Genomic DNA, 19,790 nt, shown 5'->3' with positions numbered 1-19,790 from the left:
ACTCTGTGAACTCCGTTTCAGATTGTCTGGGTCCAGGATGGTACAGGGGATGGGAAGAGGTGAGAAGGGGGGAGTAGGAGAAACAGCTGATGGAAGAAGAGACAACCCCATCGCATACACAAAATGCCCAATGTCATGTAGTCAGCGTTCAATAAACGACAATTCCTTAATATTACGGCCAAGAAGCATGCACCCTGAGTGCGTGAGGCCATCTAAGGTCAGATCAATAGTTTAAAATCCCAGGCAAGGTGACAAAGCTTTTTGTGCCAGAGCCCAAACGAAGGCCTCCTCCCCCTAACTTCCACACCATCCACACCCTGCTTGGTTCTTCCACCAGATTCTAGGGCGCCCCTGAGCCTCATCAGCCAGCTGATAGGATTTACACCCGGCTTTGAGGAAAAGGTTGGGATTGGGAAGGCCAGCTTACCTTTCGGGGTTACTGTTTAATAGTGGAAAGAGTCTGGCTTTGAAGTCGGAGGACAAGGGTTTAGGAGATAATAGCTCTGCCATTATTCCCGCTCAGAACTCTAAAGGTGTGGTCTCATCTGTAAAGCCGGCGAATGACCTCCACCCCGCGGGACAGGCATCCAGATGAACTCATGTGAATGTGTCTGGCTCAGTACTTGGTTCCATAAATATTAGCTTTTTTTTCACTGCTTCTCTCCCACTGGGAAAAGTGCTTTGTGAACCAGAAAGCCCTATGATGTGGTTAGCTTAGCGGTGAGAAAAAGGTACATTTTGGAGTCAGGCCCAGGTGAGAATCTCACTTGTGAGCTGGGTACCTCCCGCGAGTTACACAGCCCCACGTAGCTGCAGCTTCTCAGCCGGAGAAGGCAGATGTGAATATTGGTTCTGTTAAAAGGATCAAAAGAGAGCAAAGCGCTTGGCCCATTCTGACACAGAGCAAACAGTCATGTGCCTGTTGATCTTCTGGTGTTCCAGAGGGCTCTCAGAACAGGTGCTGGGCTAGCCTTCCCCGACCTGGTGTTTAGGGTAGGCCCTGGAACTTTGGGGGCCAGACCTGGTCCCAGGAGCCATCCCTGCCAGCTTCCAGGAAGTGACCAGGCGGCAAGGAGGGCAGAAAGAGCAAGGCCAGGTTTCCAATGTGGCCAGACTTAAAAGAAAGCAAGAGTCAGCTGAGAGTCAAAGGCTGAGGGAGCTGGCCGCCTCCCCCCAGCCCTCTACACCCGGGTATGAAGGCAGAACCCTCACCCCGGGGAGGGGGTGGGGGGGGGGCGGGTAGATGATGCCCCCACCCTGCCTTGGCTTCTCATTCCACTGCGGGGGGGGGGGGGGTTGGGGACCCTCCCCCTCCCCCTCCCCAGGTAACCCTGTTGCAGCACCTGCACTGAGATGTTTACAACCCTCTGAAGACTGAACTCCCAATGCCCGGGGCACCTGCCGGCTCTGGGGAGCTCGGATTTCCTGGTTGAACTTTAAACCGGCCCTCAGCCCTCCACTGAGTCCCCATGGGCTCCCAAAGTGGCAGATGCCTGGCAAAAGCTAACTGCCAGGGCAAGGGGCACCTTGAGGGTACCCATCCAGCCTTCCAGAACCAGTGGCGGGGGTTAAAAATGCAGAAGGAAAAGAAGGCAACTTACTTGTTGAGATGGGAGCTTCCAAGTCCCACTGATGCTAACTTCTGGGTGCAGGGGCGCTCAGGGCCCTCGCGGGGACTTTCCAGCCCCAGCCATTACCACAGCCTCGGAGTCCACCTAGAGCTTCTCCCTGGCGTGGGGTCCTGTGGCCAGAGGCTAAGCCATCCTGTCCCTTCCCGCGCCAGCCCCTCAGTCACTCCCTTCCTCCGGCAGCCGGAGGCTCTGCTCACGCTCTCGCTCTCTCGCGCGCGCTCCCCCCTCCCCTCCGTCTCTCCCCCCTCTCCTACCTCCGCCCGCTTCTCTCCCCCGCTTCTCCTCCCCTTCTGCCCCAGGACGGAGGACTCTGTGTAACGTGTAATAACCCACTTAAAGGGCCCCGGGCAAAGGCGGGAGGGGCGGGAGGGTGGGGCGGGGTTCCCGGGCGGGCCGGGACGCAGCGGTTCTGAATGAATCGGATCTGGGAGGTGCGGAGAGCACCCGAGGAGAGGGGGCGGACAGCTGTCCCCTCCCTCGCGCCCCCTCCCTGCCGCGTCCGGGCTGGTGGTACTGGGGGTGCTTCTGGCCGTGCAGAGAAGCAAAGGATGGAGATCTTGTGCAAGTGTGTGTGTGTGTGTGTGTGTGTGTGTGTGTGTGCGCGCGCGCGCGCGCACCCTCCCGCGTGTGCATGTGCGTGAGCTCGCCTGCATGTACATGTGTGAGCGCCGCGTGTGCCTGTGTATGAGCGCGCCTGTGCGTGTGTGTGAGCGCGCGCGTGCTGAGTGGGTGCGGTGGAGCAGAGGAAAGGAAGAAACTAGAAGGGCAGAAATCTTGGATCAGAGCCCTGGACGGGCTGCTCAGTCACCTCGCTGCTGTTGCTTCCTCGCCCTCCCGCTCCTGTGGGCGCAGTGAGGGCAGTGGTCCCGTCCAGAGACAGGAAACAGGTCTGCTCTGATCCCAGGGCTCTCTGCTCACCGTCTAACCGGCCTTTCCGGGGACATGTGACCTGGGCCTGGGTAGGGATAGCGGGAAAGGGGAAATGCTCCCTCCGCTCAGAGAAGTCTCCCATCGACTTAGAGCCCAAGCTGAATGCACACCTAGGCGGAGTAGAGCCACTGCCTGCCCTTTGGGGTTCCTCCCTGCCTGGAGGACTGATTGCATGCGTTTATTCTTTAATTAGTGGGAGCTGCAGGAAAGGCAACTGCAGATGGGCCATCCCCTGCAGAGAGGCCTGCTGTCTGGGGAGGCGCCAGGCAGGCTTCTCTGAGGACCGTCCATTCAGGGCAGCCCAGCCTATGGGGTTCGGCACCCCTGCTCCAGGCCCTGAGCATGTCTCCTCTCTGCCGGCAGGCACACTTGATCAAGGGTGTGAGACCGGTGTCCATGAGACTGTAGGCTCTGCTGGGGCAATGACTGTGACTGACTTGTTCTCTGCTGAGTCCCCAGCACCTAGCACGAGTGCTCAATGAATATGTATCAAGTGAACACTGTCAACAACAGGAAAGCCGGTTTATTAAATCACAAGGAGACAATCGGTTGTTAGTGGGACTGGGCGGGGGGGGGGGGGGGGGGGGGGGGGGGAGGGGGCGTGCACCAAGTCATTCCTCTCCTGTGAGAGCACAGCAATGTGACAGCGACATGGCACTGGGAGCCATGAGGGCAACCTCCCCGGGGGCTCCTGTTGTGGCATACAGCAGCCAACGTGCACACGTCCCACTACCCAGAGTTAGAGCACGGAGGGTCCCTGCCGGGGTTTACATGCTGGACGCCCCCCTCCTCTCTGTCTGTAGCGGGGTCATTCAGTGTGGTTGCAATTAACCCTCACTGAGTAGGAAATCTCAAAGTCCCCTTGGGGGATTTAGCCTGTCTTCCTGCTCATTCATTACACATTGATCTAATAGTTTAACACTCTGAGAAGACAGTTCTTAATTCCTTAATTTCCTAGCTCTTGGGAGAAGCCTTGACTGTATAGCCCTGTGGACTGGATGACATCCTTTATACACATTTACCAAGCCTATGAGAGCCTGTGAGCCTATGAGCCTAACTGTTGCTTTTGGATCCAGCGTAAAAAACTATGGGATTTCTTCTGCCAAATGGGGAGAGACTGGCTGACTTTGAGGCAAAACATAGGGTGGTCTGGGAAATGTTGCTCTGTAAATATTCTCACAGCGATGGGACCTTGGGCCAGGGGACAGAAAACCTGGGTCCAGTTCTTGGTCTGGATCTGAAAAATCAGAGATATGGGGGTTCTCGTCCTGACTGGTTTTTGCACATTTAGGTGAGCCTTCACTTTTCCATATGCCCAAGTCTCCCAGAGAGCCCGGGCAACATCTGAGGATAAGAGATACAATTGAAGAATGGCTCTGGGGGCTTGGAAGATGCTGGGTGCGTCTTTCAGTGTCCAAAAATTGATGAGGCAGTACTTGAAAGCACTGAGAATTCAAGGGTGTTATCACTGTTAATTAGAGTACTGCCTCTGTCCACCTTTATCAGCTTCTCTTACCTGCCTTCACTGAGTGGGAGGTGAATCACAATTAAAGTTTTCTTTTTAGAATATGACACACAGGAAATTATCTTTTCTCCTATTTATAGAAATTCGATTTGCATTTATGAGGCTGGTAATGTCTCATAAATATTTCCGGCCACCTAAAATATTAATTAAAAGAGCTCTACTCTGAAGTCCTAACTAAAACTCTTCTAAGACAAATATTGTAAGTATTTTCACTCATGGCAGAAGAATTCCTCACATATTAGTTGGATATGTTAATGAGTCAACCTAGCAACAACAGACATGTGTCGACTAATGAGTACTAACTTGAAATAGTTAAGAATTCAAAATGGTATGAGAATAGTATCACAGATAATTGTGAAGATGCCACCCAGTTTAAACAGCAAAACACAAGATTGCTGAGATTGTGAACCCACCCTGGATTAGCTCCTCATCCCTCAAGAGAGAATCAATAGCCTGAATTTGGTGTTTTTCTTTCTCATGATTTCTTTATGCTAAGACCACACACACACACACACACACACACACACACACACACTTATTCAATCAGTGAATATTGCCCATATATCAGTATTTTTGCACTCATAAACTCTTCTGAGCACATTGATATGTGCTGTGAGAAAAGCTAATAAGTATAATGGCGGCTTTGATCTACGATGTCTCACCATTCAGTTGGGAGGGTCAGCCTCTATGCAGGAAAAGTTAGCAGACAAATTAACAACTCGGGTTCTACTTCATAGGTGCTAATTGGATGGGATGATGGTGTAGAACAGAGGGTAATGCTAACCAAGCTTGGAGAGTCAGAGCTGAGAGCTGACATCTGCCTAAGGACCGAAGGAGCATCTGATGTGAGCCCTGAAGTAAGACTAGGCTTTGAATATGGAGGGGAGTAGGGTTTGTATGAAGAAAGGCACGGGAAGGCAAGGCTTACGTGTGTGTGTGTGTGTGTGTGTGTGTGTGTGTGTGTGTGTGTGTGTCGGGGACCTGAGGGAGGGACTGGTGTCAGGGGATAGGGCAGGGAAAGTGTGAGGGAGGGTTGATGTCAAGTGACTGTAATGAGCTGAGTGCCTATTACCTCTGAGCTCAGCTAAGCAGTCCACATAAGCAGATGCTTTCATCTTAAGACCCCAGGGGAAGGTAGTATCATCATCATTTCTCCGATGAGGAAACTGAGGCTCAGACAAGTCAAGTGTCCTCTTATGGGCACAGTCATTAATAGTGACTTTCATAACCCAGCTTTGTGAGATTCCAAAATCATATTCTTAACGGTTATGGGTGAATGGTGTCCCCCACCCCACTCCCCAGATTCCTATGTTGGAGCCTGAACCCCGAGTATACCCCAGGGGTGCTGTATTTAGAGACAATGTTTTCAAGAGATGATTAGGTTAAAATGACGCTGTTGGGATAGACCCTGATCCAGTCTGCCTGGCGTCTTTATAAGAAGAGGAGATTGGGGCACGCAGACACCGGCGGGGGGTGGGGTGCACGCAGAGAAACGGCCACGTGAGGACGCAGAGAGAAGACAGCTGTCCGCAAGCCAAGGAGAGAGGCCTCAGGAGAAACCAGCCGTGCTGGCCCCGTGATCTTGGACTTCATCCTCCAGACCCGTGAGAAGTAAATCTGCTGCTCAGGCCCCTCAGTGTGTGGTGTTTTGCTACAGCGGTGCTAGCACACCAACGCACGAGCCATACTGGCTGCAACTGTGCCTCTCGGAAGCGCCTTGTGTCCCAAGCCACGGAGCGTGGACTTGCTTCGGCAGAGGGGAGGTGACCGGTGAAGATTTCTGAGTCGGGGAGAAATAGGGGAAAGTCATTTCTCACGAAGATTTTCCCTGAGGCGTTTGGTACATAACTGATTCGCGTATTCCTTTCAGCGAATGATGACTGAGCACTGATCTTGGGACCTGTGCTGGCGCAGAGGTCGTGTTCGTGCTTTTCACCCCTACAAGCTCCACTGGTCCCACCTGCTGGTGCATAGTAGGCGACGAATCAAGTTTTGTCAAATGAGAAAACGGTTACGGGCTAGGTTCTGGGGATAGGAAAAATGGCAAGACAAACACAGAGTTTGTCTTCAAGGAGCTTACGGTCTGGTGAGGGCACCAGGCCGTATGTAACTAGTTCCGCCAGTGACCAGTCTAGGTGCAGAGAGAGTAAGCAGCGCCACCCAACGGAACTTTTGCGACGAAGGAAACATTCCCGTATCTGTGCTTCTATAACACGGCACGTGTGGTCGTTGAACATGTGAAACGTGGCTACTGCGAGTAACAAAATGACTTTTAAATCTGATCTCATTTCTTTTAAATAGGCACTATGGTTGGGGGGGGGGGTGGTGCGGGCTGCCGGATGGCACTGTCTAGGGGTCAGAGGCAGGGGTGCACGCTTGGGCTTTGGTGGTCGCAAGAAAGAACCCCACGACCCGTAGGGTGTTCACAGATCAGCGGTAGGAGCCCCACTCCGGGGAGCTTGTACGAACTACTGAACTCCAGCCTCCACCTCAGTCCTGCTCAGAGACCAGCTTCACTCGAACAAAATCCCTAAGTGATGCCTATGCACGCTGGGGTCGGCGAGAGAACACGCAGTAGAAAACACAGCTGAGGCCGACTCAGCAGATCCAGTGCCTGGTAGCATCTGGGGAGCGGGGAGAAGAGAGGGTGGAACTGGATGGCTTGTCGCTGAGCTGTGCCAAGTAGGCTTCCCGGACTCACCTGGGATCAGGAGAGCACCGTTCCCCTTCCGCTTCCCTCCGCTAAAGCCCTGATCGCGGGGTGCTGGGAGTTCCTTTATCTGTCTTCTTCCTCTACCTACAATCTGCAAGTTTCTTGGGGGTGGGGACCTTGGGGTTTCAAATCCTTCCATTCCCAGCGTCCGGCGTCACGCCTTTTATTCAGCAAATGCTTACTGGATGTATGTGTGGCTCCTGGGAAGGCGCGGGTGGCCCGGGGAAAGAGAGACACAGAGTTTGATTGTAGATGAGGTGCCTGCTAACTTAAGGCTGACAAATCTCCTAAAGAAAATTGTCTGAGAAGAGGAAGGACTGAAGGCCTGAGTTGAGGAAGGAGTCAGGGACCCAAGTGCAGATTTCCGGCTGTCATCTGCAGAGAGGACAAGAAGCCAGAGCTGGGGACTGGGCTCACATCCGGCTTGAGGGAGGAGGAGGGGGAGGATCCAGAGCAGGACAAGATGGCTGGAGGGTAGCTCTGGGGGTGGGGGTGGGGGTGGGGGGGGGGCTGCACCACGCTGAAAGGATGAGGGGCAGGAAAACATTGCCGTTCGTGTATCAGGTTCATTCATTAATAAAATATTTCTTTAGTGGTGCTTATGTTAGGAAGACTTGTGCTCAAGCACAGCAGAGGGTAAGAAATGTGTACCCACAGTTCCTGCAGACCACGGATCCAGAAGAGTCAAGGGAAACAGAACTAAGGGGGGGAAAAAAACAACATCAATCAGGCTATCGAGGTGTCATTAGTAATTGCAGAATGTATTAAATAGGCCTTTCTTCATGCCTGATTTCCATGCCTATGTCTCTGCTTCCTGAATAGATAAGTATCCCAGCTGTCACTGGAGGATCCCAACTCCAGTTTTCTTTGAATTTCTTTGATTTCTCACATTAGCACCACCTGGCTCTTAGGCTTTCCTAAAACAAGCTTCCCGTTCCTGAATTTCCTCTTATCCATGAGTCTTATCCATGAGTCTTATCCATGAGTAAATATCCGAGAGAGATATTTACCACAACTGGCTGCACAGTTGATTTTATTGAATCAGCATCTGTGCTCCTAGAAGGTGGGGCACTCAACAAGCTAGAAGGTTCTGGATTTTGTCCCCAGCGTTGCGCTTTCAATTGTCACACCACCGAAGGCAAATGATTTTTTCATCCAGGTCCATGAAGAAGGATGATATTTGAAGATGAAAGAAGATAAACAATTTAATTTTTTCCCCTAATTTTATTGATAAAATCTCATTCTGCTTTATGGAAAACTCCCTGGAAATGCCTGACCAGCGGGGCCCTTCCCAGGCCGGTTTCACAAGTGGCCAATAGCACCATCTAGTGGTTGGAAGAGATTCTCTCTCTCTCTCTCTCTCTCTCTCTCTCTAGAACAATTAGGCATTCATTCATTTTCATCTTTAGTTTTGTTTTATTAAAGTAATATGTGCGTATGTTCGAAGCACATGTGCATATGTTCTGGACAGTTAGGAAAACAGCCAGACCGCCCCCTCCTCCTCCCCCCTCTCCCAACCTGCAGACACTCCTACTTTCATCTCTGTTATTTTTTCTCCTTGGTTTCACCACACATCTCTAAATGACACATTTGTAGTAATACTTCTAGATGCTTCTGTTTTAGAGTCTCTCCAACTTCCCAGAAGTGTTGGATGGAACACTAAGATGGAACTTTGGTCCCATTCCTCCCCACCTCTACCACATATGTTCTCCCTTCTCATTTCCCATCTTCCCAGTGGAGTTTTGTCAGAATTTCCATCAGACAGTCCATGTTAATACTCATATGTCTGTAAAATTCTGGTTGGATTGTAGCTGATCTATGCAGTCAGTCAGACTACTTTTTCAATCTCGCACAAGTTTTGGGTTTCCCTGGCATCACTAACTCTTCTTGGTTGGCTCTTATCACCAACCTCGGTGAAAAAATTTCCACCTACGCTTTCAAGCTCTTCTCAAGATGTCCCAAAATAAAAACAATTTTAAAAGATTAAAAAACAAATGTCCAGATACATCAGGTGTCCTGTTGGTTTCATCCCTTGGGGAACTCTCCTCTGGAGTCTTGTGCTCCCTTTGGTCTACATGGGTGGCCCTCTCTGCTGGGGGTGTCTCTTGTCCCTTCCACTCTCTCTTACTGCACCCCATTTCCTGAGTCTCCTGTTTGCTTATTTCTTGGTTCACTCTCTCACTTTGGAGGAAAATATTCTACAGTTCTGTCCTGGGAAAGAGAGCACGTGAGGTACATTTTTTTTTGGAGACTTTGCATATCTGAAATATCTCTATTCTGTTCGATTGACAGCTTGGCCAGGTATGGCATTCTAAATCAGAAATCATTTTCCTTGAGGGGCCCCTGGGTGGTTGCTCAGTCAGTTCAGCATCTGACTCTTGGTTTCAGCTCAGGTTATGATCTCAAGGCTCACGAGTTTGAGCCCCATGTGGAGCCTGCTTAGGATTCTCTCTCTGCCTCTCTCTGTCTCTCTCTCTCTGTCTCTCTCTCTCTCTCTCTTTTTCTCTCTCTCAAAATAAATAAATAAACTTAAAAAAAAGGAAACCATTTTCCTTCAGAATGTTACAGGGATGTCTTAATTTTCCTTCCATCTTTTGATGATGTTGAGATGTCCAAAGCCAGATTCATTTTTGATCCTTTTATATGTCCTCTTTTTCCTTTCTGAAAATGAGCATGATCTTCTCCTTGCCTGTAGTGTTCTGAAGTGTCCCAGTGATGTGACTTGTGGTGGGACTATTTATATCCATTGTCCTGGGCATTAGGCAGACCGTTCCATCATTGCCTTCCATTCTGGGAAATTTTCTTGCAATGCTTCTTTGATGATTTTCTTCTTCTGTTTTCCCCATTCTCTTGTTCTGAAATTTCTGTCACTTAGATATTGGACCTCAGAAACCTCATATTTCCTTATCTTTTCTCTTCCAATTTTATCTCTTTGTGTTTTTTGCTCTGTGTTCGGGAAGATTTCCTCAACTTTGTCTTTTGAACTATCCATTGAGATTTTGGGTTTTGCTATTGTATTTTAATTTCCAAAACCCCCCATTTTTATTCTCTTAAGTTCATTTCTTTTTCTTTTTTAAAAGTTCTTTTAAATCTTTATTTATTTTTGAGAGAGAGAGAGAGAGAGAGAGAGAGCATGAGCAGGGGAGAGGCAGAGAAAGGGAGACGGAGAATCTGAAGCACGCTCCAGGCTCTGAGCTGACAGCACAGAGCCGGACGTGGAGCTCGAACTCACGGACAGTAAGGTCATGACCTGAGCCAAACCAACTGAGCCACCCAGGTGTCCCTTAAGGTTCATTTCTTGAGGGTAGCATTCTTTCTACTTGAAGCTTTCTTCTTCCTGCCTGGTCCCCACTTCCTCCAAGAGGCTTTTACGTGTCTGTCTGTTTTAGCTCCTTGGATATCGGGTAACCTGCTAAGAGGAAGCTCTGGGGCAGAAGATGGTGTTGACAAACTCTGGCTGGGCCATTTCGTTGCAGGAACCCCTGATAGCAGTTTCTCTTTAGGACGTGATCTGAGTTTTCAGGAGCAACTCTTTCAATCTCCTGTTTGGAGTGTCTGATACTGACTGCTAGCCTCTGAAGTCAGGCTGGGGAAGAGAACTGGAGGCTATCTACTATGCATATGTTTACTTAGTTCTTCTTTTTTTCAGGGTATGATAAGCCCATCCTTAATGGTGCCGTGTGTCCCTCTGTCTAGGGGCCATTTACTTTACCATTTCCGGGAATAAATCTCCAGGCCAGTGCAAGAGAGGGCCAGGAGAAATTTTTGTTTTTGTTTTTGTTTTTGTTTTTGCCTGGGCCTATGCAGGGAGGGGATCTGGAAATCTAACTACTGTCTTTCCTGAACAGCCTCAATGAACCCTCCTTGTGTGAGCTGCTTCATTCATCTCCTACCCCAACTTCTGGAGGTAGACAGTGTTATAGATAGCTAAATCTTTGGGATTCTAAAGGGTGAATTTGCTGGTTCCTGTTTTTTTTCCTATACAAGCATAGAACACATCTGTTTTCTGGTTTTCAAAAATGTTGTTGTTACTGTCTCTGGTCCAGTCTTCTTACCCTTGAGGGTTAATGTCTTTTCTAAAATTGTTATTTTATTGGGGTTTCAGGGGAGAACAAAAGTAGAAGCATTTCTTTAATTCACCCTCTTTATACTCAAGTCATGCATTCATTTTTAATAATCTATTCTGCAGACATTTGCTGACCCCTTGCTATGCAGAAGGCTCTGTGCCAGTTCTGGATGTGCAGTGATGAATGAGGCTATAGTCTCTGCCTACAGAGGGGCCTACCCTCATGGTAACAAATAAATAATAAATAGTTATACAAGCGTATATAGAAAGAGAACACAGCTAATGGTGATGGTTGGGCGTCTCCTGTGAGGTTGAATCTCCGTTGAGGAGGACAGATCTCTGCCTTTCCAGAGACCCCAAAAAGTGACAAAGCTTAGAACATCTGTCAAGGTCCTTGCAAATTCAGTCACTTGATTGCAAGCACAGCCATCTCCCAAGGGCACCCATTAAAATCTAGCTTCCTAATGTCTAGACAAAAATGCTAACTTATTAATTCACAGTGAACACCAGAAACTAGAACTCACAGACGGCATGGTCAACGAATTTCTCCCTACAGGGAGAGACCTACATGGGAAGCCATATCATGATTGGAACATTGCTAAGTGCACCTGGAATCCAGTAAAGGGCATTAGTTGTAGGTAGACTGGGTGGTTATTAGTCTTGGCTATTGAACAAGAAGGAAGGTCATAGTCAATGGACTAAGATATTGAAGTCTGCTGCCCTTCCCCTAGAAAATGCCTGATTCACAGTGCACTTGGGGTTGTTATTTTCTTCGCATACATCCATCACTCTTTGTGTGAAGACCCAAAGGTATTAGGCTTTGTCTAGAGTGCGTTCAGACTCTCTCCTCCCTGCATTCCCCCTCTCCCTGCCCACAGATGCTCAGTTCTTCCCCTGACACTCTGGCAATGTTGAGATTTTTATTGGGTCATGGGACATGGTCACTTACTAGATGGTGGGTTTTGGATGAGCTGCCCTAAATCTGTCTGATGGTGGAAACACCTGCTAGGGGATTGGAGAGTCATATGAAGTATCTGTCAAATTCTACAGGGACACAGAAGAAGATCACCCTACTTCCTTTTGTAGTAACATTAGAAAATACTTACTGGGCAGTTTTAAGCTTCCCGTTATCTCAAGAGAACCTGATGATCATTTGCCCCAGTGTCCTTTTGTAAAAGAAGAAACCAAGCCCCAAAGCTGTTAGTGAGAGTGGCTGGGTGGGCTCTTTCTCCTCTGCTGAAGGATTTGCGGGCCAAGATAGGACTACAGCAGTGGGCATTCATAGCCTCTGTCTAATGAGCCAGGGGGAATGGGTGAGGTCAGGAGGAAAAGGGGTGGGGTTGCACAAATAAAGGTGGGAACAAGAATTGCCCATGCTCAAATCATTTGTCTTCCAGGACACCAGGGCTGCTCGGGTAATGAGGACAAGATTGTTAACCTAGCCTCGGGTCATGAGGCCGGGGTCATCACATGCCCTTCTCTGCAGCTACCTTCCTTTGTCTGGATGACCACATAACATAAGGGTCATGAAAGTGTTTTTGGATGAGACAGATAAAGGGAAGCTACTGTGATTGTTGTGTTATAAAGCAATGCTAAGTCTTTTTCAAAGAGGAGAGCTCATTGCTGGGATTCTTTTACCTGAGGGTAGCAACAGCCTTATATCATACTACCTGAGCCTAGGTCAGGCCCTGTTTGTGTTCTTTAATCTCCAAAGAACATCCCAGCCACCAACCACCCCCATTTCCACAGCCCCCAGCAGTCCCTGGGGCCACTGGGGACAGTTGTCCCCATCCTCACATCCCAGCTGGGGAAAGCATAGTGTGGCCTCTGCTGTGCATCGGTGGAGGACTTAGGACTCAAACCAGGATCTCCTACTCCCTGGTTAAATTTGATCTTAGTATTACACGTGATAATAATAATAATACTAAGTGATGTTTATGTAGCACTTAGCAAGGAACTTGTACACAATATTGTGTAAATAAGGCAATTATAATTTGTCCCTTTTTCAAATGAGGAAGCTGAGACTCAAGGATTATGTAACCACCCCAACGTCATACTGCTATGACGTGGCAAAGGCAGACCTCAAACCCAGACTTCCTGGCTCCAAGTTCAGTGTTTTTCCTACTACCCAAGTTCCCTGAGGCTGTCACCCTGAAATTTGGGGCCCTTATTCTAAAGCACGTTTCCTCCCCTTGCATGAGATCCTCATTACCTACACCCAAGGTCACGGTGGGATCCAAGAAACAGCAGGGGCCTGGCTGGAAGGCCAGTGAAACCCACTCTTTGGGGTCCAAGTTCTGAGATATTCTGGGAGGGCCTGGGGTTTATGGTCCTATAGGCACTATGGGTACTGAAGGCTGAGCGACAGTATTAGTTGTGGGTAAATCTCTGAGCCATGCATTGAGGACAGGGCTGGTCACCATGGTGGGAAAGGACTATTCACGTCACATCAGCTAATGTGGTGGAAAGGCATCAACTTCAAGGTCACAGGACTGGCCCAGGATACTTGTGCTTTGTCATGGCAGAAGTTGGCAATTTCCAGAGCCCGGGTTTGCGCCTGAGTTCAGGAGCTGAGCCTCACAAATATGTGAGCCTGGGAAAAGTACCTGCCCGGTATCTGCGCAAGGGGAATTTTCTACCTGCCCACCCCTCCCCTCTTCCCCAGAGCATTCAGTGAGCACAGGGGTGACCAGCTGAAAACATGCAAACTCATTTGTCTTGACTTCTGATTTTATGGGGACACCTGTAAGCAACCGAGAATCTAGAACAAAGTGTCTGAGACATTGGTGTGAGAAACCCTGGAAAAGCAAAGGCCGGTGTTGCTGCAACATTGAAGCCCTTCCCTCTACAAACATTTCCGGCATGACTCTGGTCCTCTGTCCTGCCATGTCCCCAACCCAGACCTGCTCCCCAAACAGATGAGTATGAAAGGCAAGGTCATCCACCATCCCTTCCTTCTCTGGTCAGCTGTCTTGGCTTGAATTGCATGCTCTGTGGGGTTCCGGCAAGTCTCTACATGCTCGAGAGAGCAGTGAGGGTATCCTCCAAGAGTCTACTGGATACCACAGGGGCCGTAGCCCTAAGGGAAGAACGTTGGCCGGACTATGTAACAAACTAGTCACTGTTGGTCTTCAGAATAGAGGCATGGCCATGACCACTGTTGGGGGTGGGACACTCAGCGTTGTCCTTAGCTCATGGCATGGTATGGGGGGCCCTGTGTGTCATGGTGGCCCCCAGAAGGAAGGCACGGAGTGCACGGTGGCCCCTAGTAGGAAGGCGCTGAATGCATGAGGGCCCCTAGTAGGAAGGCACGGAGTGCATCATGGCCCCTAGTAGGGAGGCATGGAGTGCTCTGTGGATATGACGTCACTGCTGGGGTGCTGAGGCAGCCGAAGAAGGAAAACTACAGATGCCACATATAGCTTGTGCCTGATCTCGAGCACACCGCCTGAAAGTCTTCCAAGAAAGTTTCTTTTGGAGGATGGTAGTGCTTGGCAGGGGAGGAGGCATCCAACGTTATACAAGGTTATACGAGGCAAAGGAAGGACACTCAGGCTTAATCATTCATTTATTCTATGGACGAGCTATCAAGCTCTATAGCTTTGGAGCTTGAGCAATTGTGGAGGATGGAATGAGGACTCCGATCAAGAACAGGTTTCCCGGGAACTTTGTGTCAGCAAGGGAGAGAGCCATGTTCATGGACAAAAGTGGCAAAAAAACAAAAAACAAAGTATTGACCAGGGACAGTAAGAGTTAGGGGAGAAAGATGTGTGCTGACTTGGGGTCTGAGACTCTTCTTGAGAAGTGCAAGGAGAGAGTCTTCTGGAGGCTGCCCTCTGTCTTCTCTCCTTGCTGGGGAGAGAGGTCTGGAAAGCAGGGATGCTGAGTCTTCAGAATGCAAAGCAGGATTTCTGTGGAAGCTTCCCCGGCGGCTCTTGAGCGTCTCCTTGCCCTATTCGTATTCATCGCTTCCGTCCACCAGACATCCTCTCTGCGCAAGTGCTAAGATGACCTATATCTATTTCGCCTTTCTCAAGGATGCATTTTTATATATTTATTTTTTTATATATGTTGATACATAGTGAGCTGCCCACATTTTTGTCTTTGTTTTTATTTTGCAGGAGTTCTTGTTTTATATATATAAAAACAACCAAACCCAAATGGTTCAAAAAGAAAAGAAATTTAAGAAAAGGGAAGAGAAGGGGCGCCTGGGTGGCTCAGTCGGTTAAGCGTCCGACTTCGGCTCAGGTCATGATCTCACGGTCCGTGAGTTCGAGCCCCACGTGGGGCTCTGTGCTGACAGCTCAGAGCCTGGAGCCTGTTTCAGATTCTGTGTCTCCCTCTCTCTCTGACCCTCCCCAGTTCATGCTCTGTCTCTCTCTGTCTCAAAAATAAATAAAACATTAAAAAAATAAAGAAATAAAAATAAAAAAAGGGAAGAGGAGACTTTGTATAACCCGGATGTATACTCTCACTCTCAAGCCCAGGGCTCTGCCCCAGGCACTGAGGAGACGACTTCTTGGCTCCTTGAGGCTTACCGAGTTCCTTGCTTAGTTCCTGGAAGCTCAAAGAGCAGGGAGGATATTGGAGAAGGAGCTTTGTGATTTGTTTAATATTTATGCCTCCCCAGCACAGTGGAGTTAGGGTCTTGGATTTGAGTCCCAGTTCCTTCACATATCATCCGTGTGGTCAACTGAAAACAAGCCGTTCAAGGGCAGGCAGTGTGTGTGTGGGGGGATATATGGATTATTTAACATCTGTAAACAAAACAAAAGTCATCTCCAGCTCAATGTGAATCACCCTATGAGTTCTAATGGGTGCTAATAAGAGCATGATGTCTACAACAAAGGAGGCAATGGTCCATCTCACTTGGGTTGGCTGGAGAGCACCTCTGGAGTGCTGGGCTCCCAGGGCCATGTTTTTCAGAAGACTAAGGAGGCTGAAGTGTTTGGGTGGATGTCATTGAGGGGAGAACACGTGGGAAATGTGGGCAAGTCAGAGTCCTTTTCTTTTTCTTTTTTATTTATTTTTATTAAACATTTTTTTAACATTTATTTATTTTTGAGAGAGAGACACACAGAGTGCGAGCTATAGGAAGGGCAGAGAGAGAGAGAGAGGGAGACAGAATCTGAAGCAGGCTCTAGGCTCCAAGCTGTCAGCACAGAGCCCAATGTGGGGCTTGGACCCACAAACCATGAGATCATGACCCAAGCCAAAGTCCAACTGAACCACCCAGGTGCCCCACCAGATTCTCTTTCAATGCAGGGGGTTTGTGAATCTGGGAACCTCTTCTTCCATTCCAAGAAGGAAACTGCCTGACAAGATGGGGGTACAACCCTTTTCAGGATGCTGGTCTGGTATCTAGCGATCAAAAATATCAGAACAGCCAAGTTCACATAGCAACTGAAGCCTGTCTCAACCCCAGGGCCAACTGCCAACACCAGGATCTTTTTGGGAAGGCCATTCAAGGCCCTATAGGAACTGGTCTTGCTAAGCCTCTGTTTCCTCACATCTAAAATGATTAGAGGGGCACCTGGGTGGCACAGTTGATTTAGTGTCTGAGTCTTGATCTCGGCTCAGGTCATGATCTCATAGTTTGTGAGTTCGAGCCCCGAATCAGGCTCTGTGCGGATGGCATGGAGCCTGCTTCGGATTCTCTCTCTTTCTCTCTGCCCCTCCCCTGCTTGTGCGCTCACATGCTCCCTCTCTCTCTCTCTCTCTCAAAAATAAAATACATAAATTTTAAAAATAAATAAATAAGTAACATGAGGGTTAGAAAAATACATGTCTGCCTCCTTTACAGAGACACAGACAAGAGAGAACAGCAAAACGCCTTACCCACAGGCCAGAAAGATTATTCTCTTTACCTGAGGACCTCACCAGCCTCGCGCACTCCTGTGTTGCTCATGAGTAAAACCTGTAAGAGAGCAGGTCCTCAGGAGAGGAGTGGGTAGCAGAGCAGAGACCCAGGAGCCCTGAGTCCAGCCTTTTTCTGACCAGAGCCCAAATGCTGGCCTGCAGAGGGCAGACACCTGAGGACCCACTCAGTTGAAAGTGCGCAGCCTTGGGGAGGTTTCCATTCTCAGGGGCAGGACATCAAGTCCAGTCGCGGTCATTACCCAGTCTACCTAGCAGAAACGGCCTGCAGCCATGTCCTACTTATCTCAAAGGGCCAGGAGAGGGAAATATACTGGTTGCTGTTTAGTACTGATGTAGCACTTGCTTTAGGGGAACTGACTAAAATCTGTTCAGTGTCTGGAGCTTTTCTGAGCGGCAAGAAGGCCTCCAGGCACTGCTGAAGGATGTCTTTTTCTAGAAAGCCTAGCAGAAAGAGGAACCGGCCAAGGCTGCAGGCTTTTGGCACCTTGTCTTTGTTTAAGGGCACTTTCTGACTGGTGTGACTGGCAGGGCTCCATAAATAGCACATTGTGTGTCTTTGTGTGTGAGATTTGGGCTTACCGGATGTGCCCCCACAATGTCCTGGAGGAGGAAAAATTTTATATTTGCCAAAAACGCGCTAAGGGTATCAAAACAGGCAATGATATATGTAAACACAAAATTGTGAGTGAAGCATGACAAAATTCTCAAGATAGAACATTTAAAACAAAGAAAAACGGCAAGCATCATCTTCTCCAGCGACCCATCACACTGGCATTCCAAGCATCTGTCTCCTCCCTCAAAGCCACGTTGGTCACACAGTTGGAAATGGATACGAGGTCAAAATCCCAAGCACAGCATGCTGTCCTTCCGCCATCTTGTTCCCATCTACCTTTCTCCTGCTTCATCTACCAGCACACCTTTTCTTGAACCAACATTCTTCCCCTGAGTCTTCCACACTCCCCAAGCCTACCTTTGCTCTCCAGCGTCCAAACTATTTCTCCTTCATCCACTCCCCACCTTCGACGACCCCCCCAGTTGAATTCTACCTTTCTGGTAGCACCCAGTCTAAACATCGCCATCATGGTAAAGCTTCCCTAAGTAACCTCTTCTATTTCCTCATGACACTTTTCATGCGTTTATGCCTCATTGTGTTTGTGGCTGTCTTCTCTACAAAAAGTTAAACTCTTGAGAAAAAGGGCCATGTTTTATTCATCTCTATAACTCCCCAAGTGCCTGGCACTGTGCCTTTTACTTAGTAAGGTCCTCAACAAGCTTTTAGTGGATTAAATGGAATCACCAAAATCCTCCCTTCATTGAATTCTATTTCTTTTTTTAAAAAAGTCCCTTGACCTGGAATTTCTTACAGAGCAATATGCTTTCATCTTATCTTCAAGGGCAGTAAGTGTTTCAGAGGAAAAGCATTTCATCTCCTGCATATGGCCTTCTTCAAAACCTTTCTGTGGTGAAACCTGTGTAGAAATGCTCTTTCCTTTTTGTCAGCACAATGGGATTTTCTGCTTCTCCTCTGTAGGAAACACATTCAGATTTTACCATTAGACACGGATTCTCAAGAAAATCAAGGCCCAAAGACAAAAGAAGATATTTCATCAAAGGGTCCCTCTGTCCGGTCCCAGTTAGGATCTGGGCAGCCCATCTCACCACCTGTAGGAGGTGGCGGGTAGGAAGATGGTGTGTTAGGACACAGGAAATCTCCTCCCTTACCTACAGGTGGAAGACGGCTTGTGTGTTTGTGGCTCTCCAGCTCAGTCTCCCTGTATTCAACTGCAACAAGTCAATGTGCTTGTTTTTCGCAAAGAGCGTGAGATTTTGGTGACAAAGTCATGTATCAGTAAGTCTCGAGACAGACCCTGCTTGGCTCTTACTGCCTGGCTTTGGGAACACATGGGGCTGCCCAGGGTGTTGTCCCTCTGGCCAAACAAGCCCCCTTCTCTCAGAGCCAGAGTCAAGGAAATGGAAATGTTGTCCACCAGAAAAAAAAAAAAAAATCGCAATCCTGTGGTCCAAATATTGAGCATTAGCCTTGGAGTAGTATTTCTGAGAAAGGCCCCTGCCCTCAGGCAAACGTTTGGAGGGGTGGTGTGGGAAAGAGGATAACAAAATGTTCACATGCCTGTGATGGCGACCGTAGTAACCCAACATTCATCTTCTTTTCCTTCCACCCAAAAGGGAATATGCTGAGTGCAAATGCCCCTAGTCACTCAGTGTTTGTTATTAGGAGCTGTCTTTTTCGGCTCTTGCAGTGCTGGTAAAAGACATTCATTTAATATTTGCCTCCTTATTTCTAAATAACGAGTTCGTACTGTATCGATTTCCCTTGTTTGACTCTCGTGACTTCCTCATCTGGGAGGTGAGGAGTTAGCCCTCCATCAGCCCTATTTCTCCCTATTTCTCTTCTCTCCATTCTCTCCCTCCAATTACATCAAAAGTCTTATTAGCTCAATACCCAGTGTTGACATCATTACCATCCTCTACATGTTGTTCACAGCTGAGCCAAGTGGCATATTCTTTTTAACCTTTTTAAATGTTTGTTTATTTTATTTTATTTTATTTTATTTTATTTTATTTTGTTTTATTTTATTTTATCTTTTTACTGTTTATTTAGTTTTGAGACAGGGAGAGACAGAGCATGAACAAGGGAGGGTCAGAGAGAGAGGGGGACACAGAATCGGAAGCAGGCTCCAGGCTCTGAGCTGTCAGCACAGAGCCCCAAGCAGGGCTTGAACTCACACACCGTGAGATCATGACCTGAGCCGAAGTCAGAAGCTCAACCGACTGAGCCACCCAGGCACCCCAAATGTTTGTTTATTTTTGAGCGAGAGAGACAGAGTGTGAGCAGGGGAGGGGCAGACAGAGAGGGAGACACAGAATCCAAAGCAGGCTCCAGGCTCTGCACTGTCAGCACAGAGCCTGACACAGGGCTTGAACTCACGAGCCATGAGATCATTATCTGAGCCGAAGTCAGGCACTTAACAGACTAAGCCACCCAAGCACCCCCCAAGTAGCATATTGCAAATATACCTTCTC

General features: G+C 48.5%; 1 protein-coding gene across 1 annotated transcript in view; it reads right to left on the bottom strand.

The window, feature by feature from the left end:
* KCNJ5 (potassium inwardly rectifying channel subfamily J member 5) overlaps window positions 1–1,848 on the bottom strand; it is a 29,187-nt gene extending 27,339 nt beyond the window's left edge. The window contains exon 1 of the mRNA XM_042906245.1: window positions 1,602–1,848. The gene's annotated coding sequence lies outside the window, so the exon portion shown is untranslated. The remainder of the gene's footprint in view (window positions 1–1,601) is intronic.
* Window positions 1,849–19,790: the final 17,942 nt, after the last annotated feature.

This window comes from Panthera leo, chromosome D1 (genome assembly GCF_018350215.1).
Source record: "Panthera leo isolate Ple1 chromosome D1, P.leo_Ple1_pat1.1, whole genome shotgun sequence".
Lineage (NCBI taxonomy): Eukaryota > Metazoa > Chordata > Mammalia > Carnivora > Felidae > Panthera > Panthera leo.
Note: the sequence above shows the minus strand (reverse complement) of the source record. Positions and strands in the feature narration are given on the sequence as shown.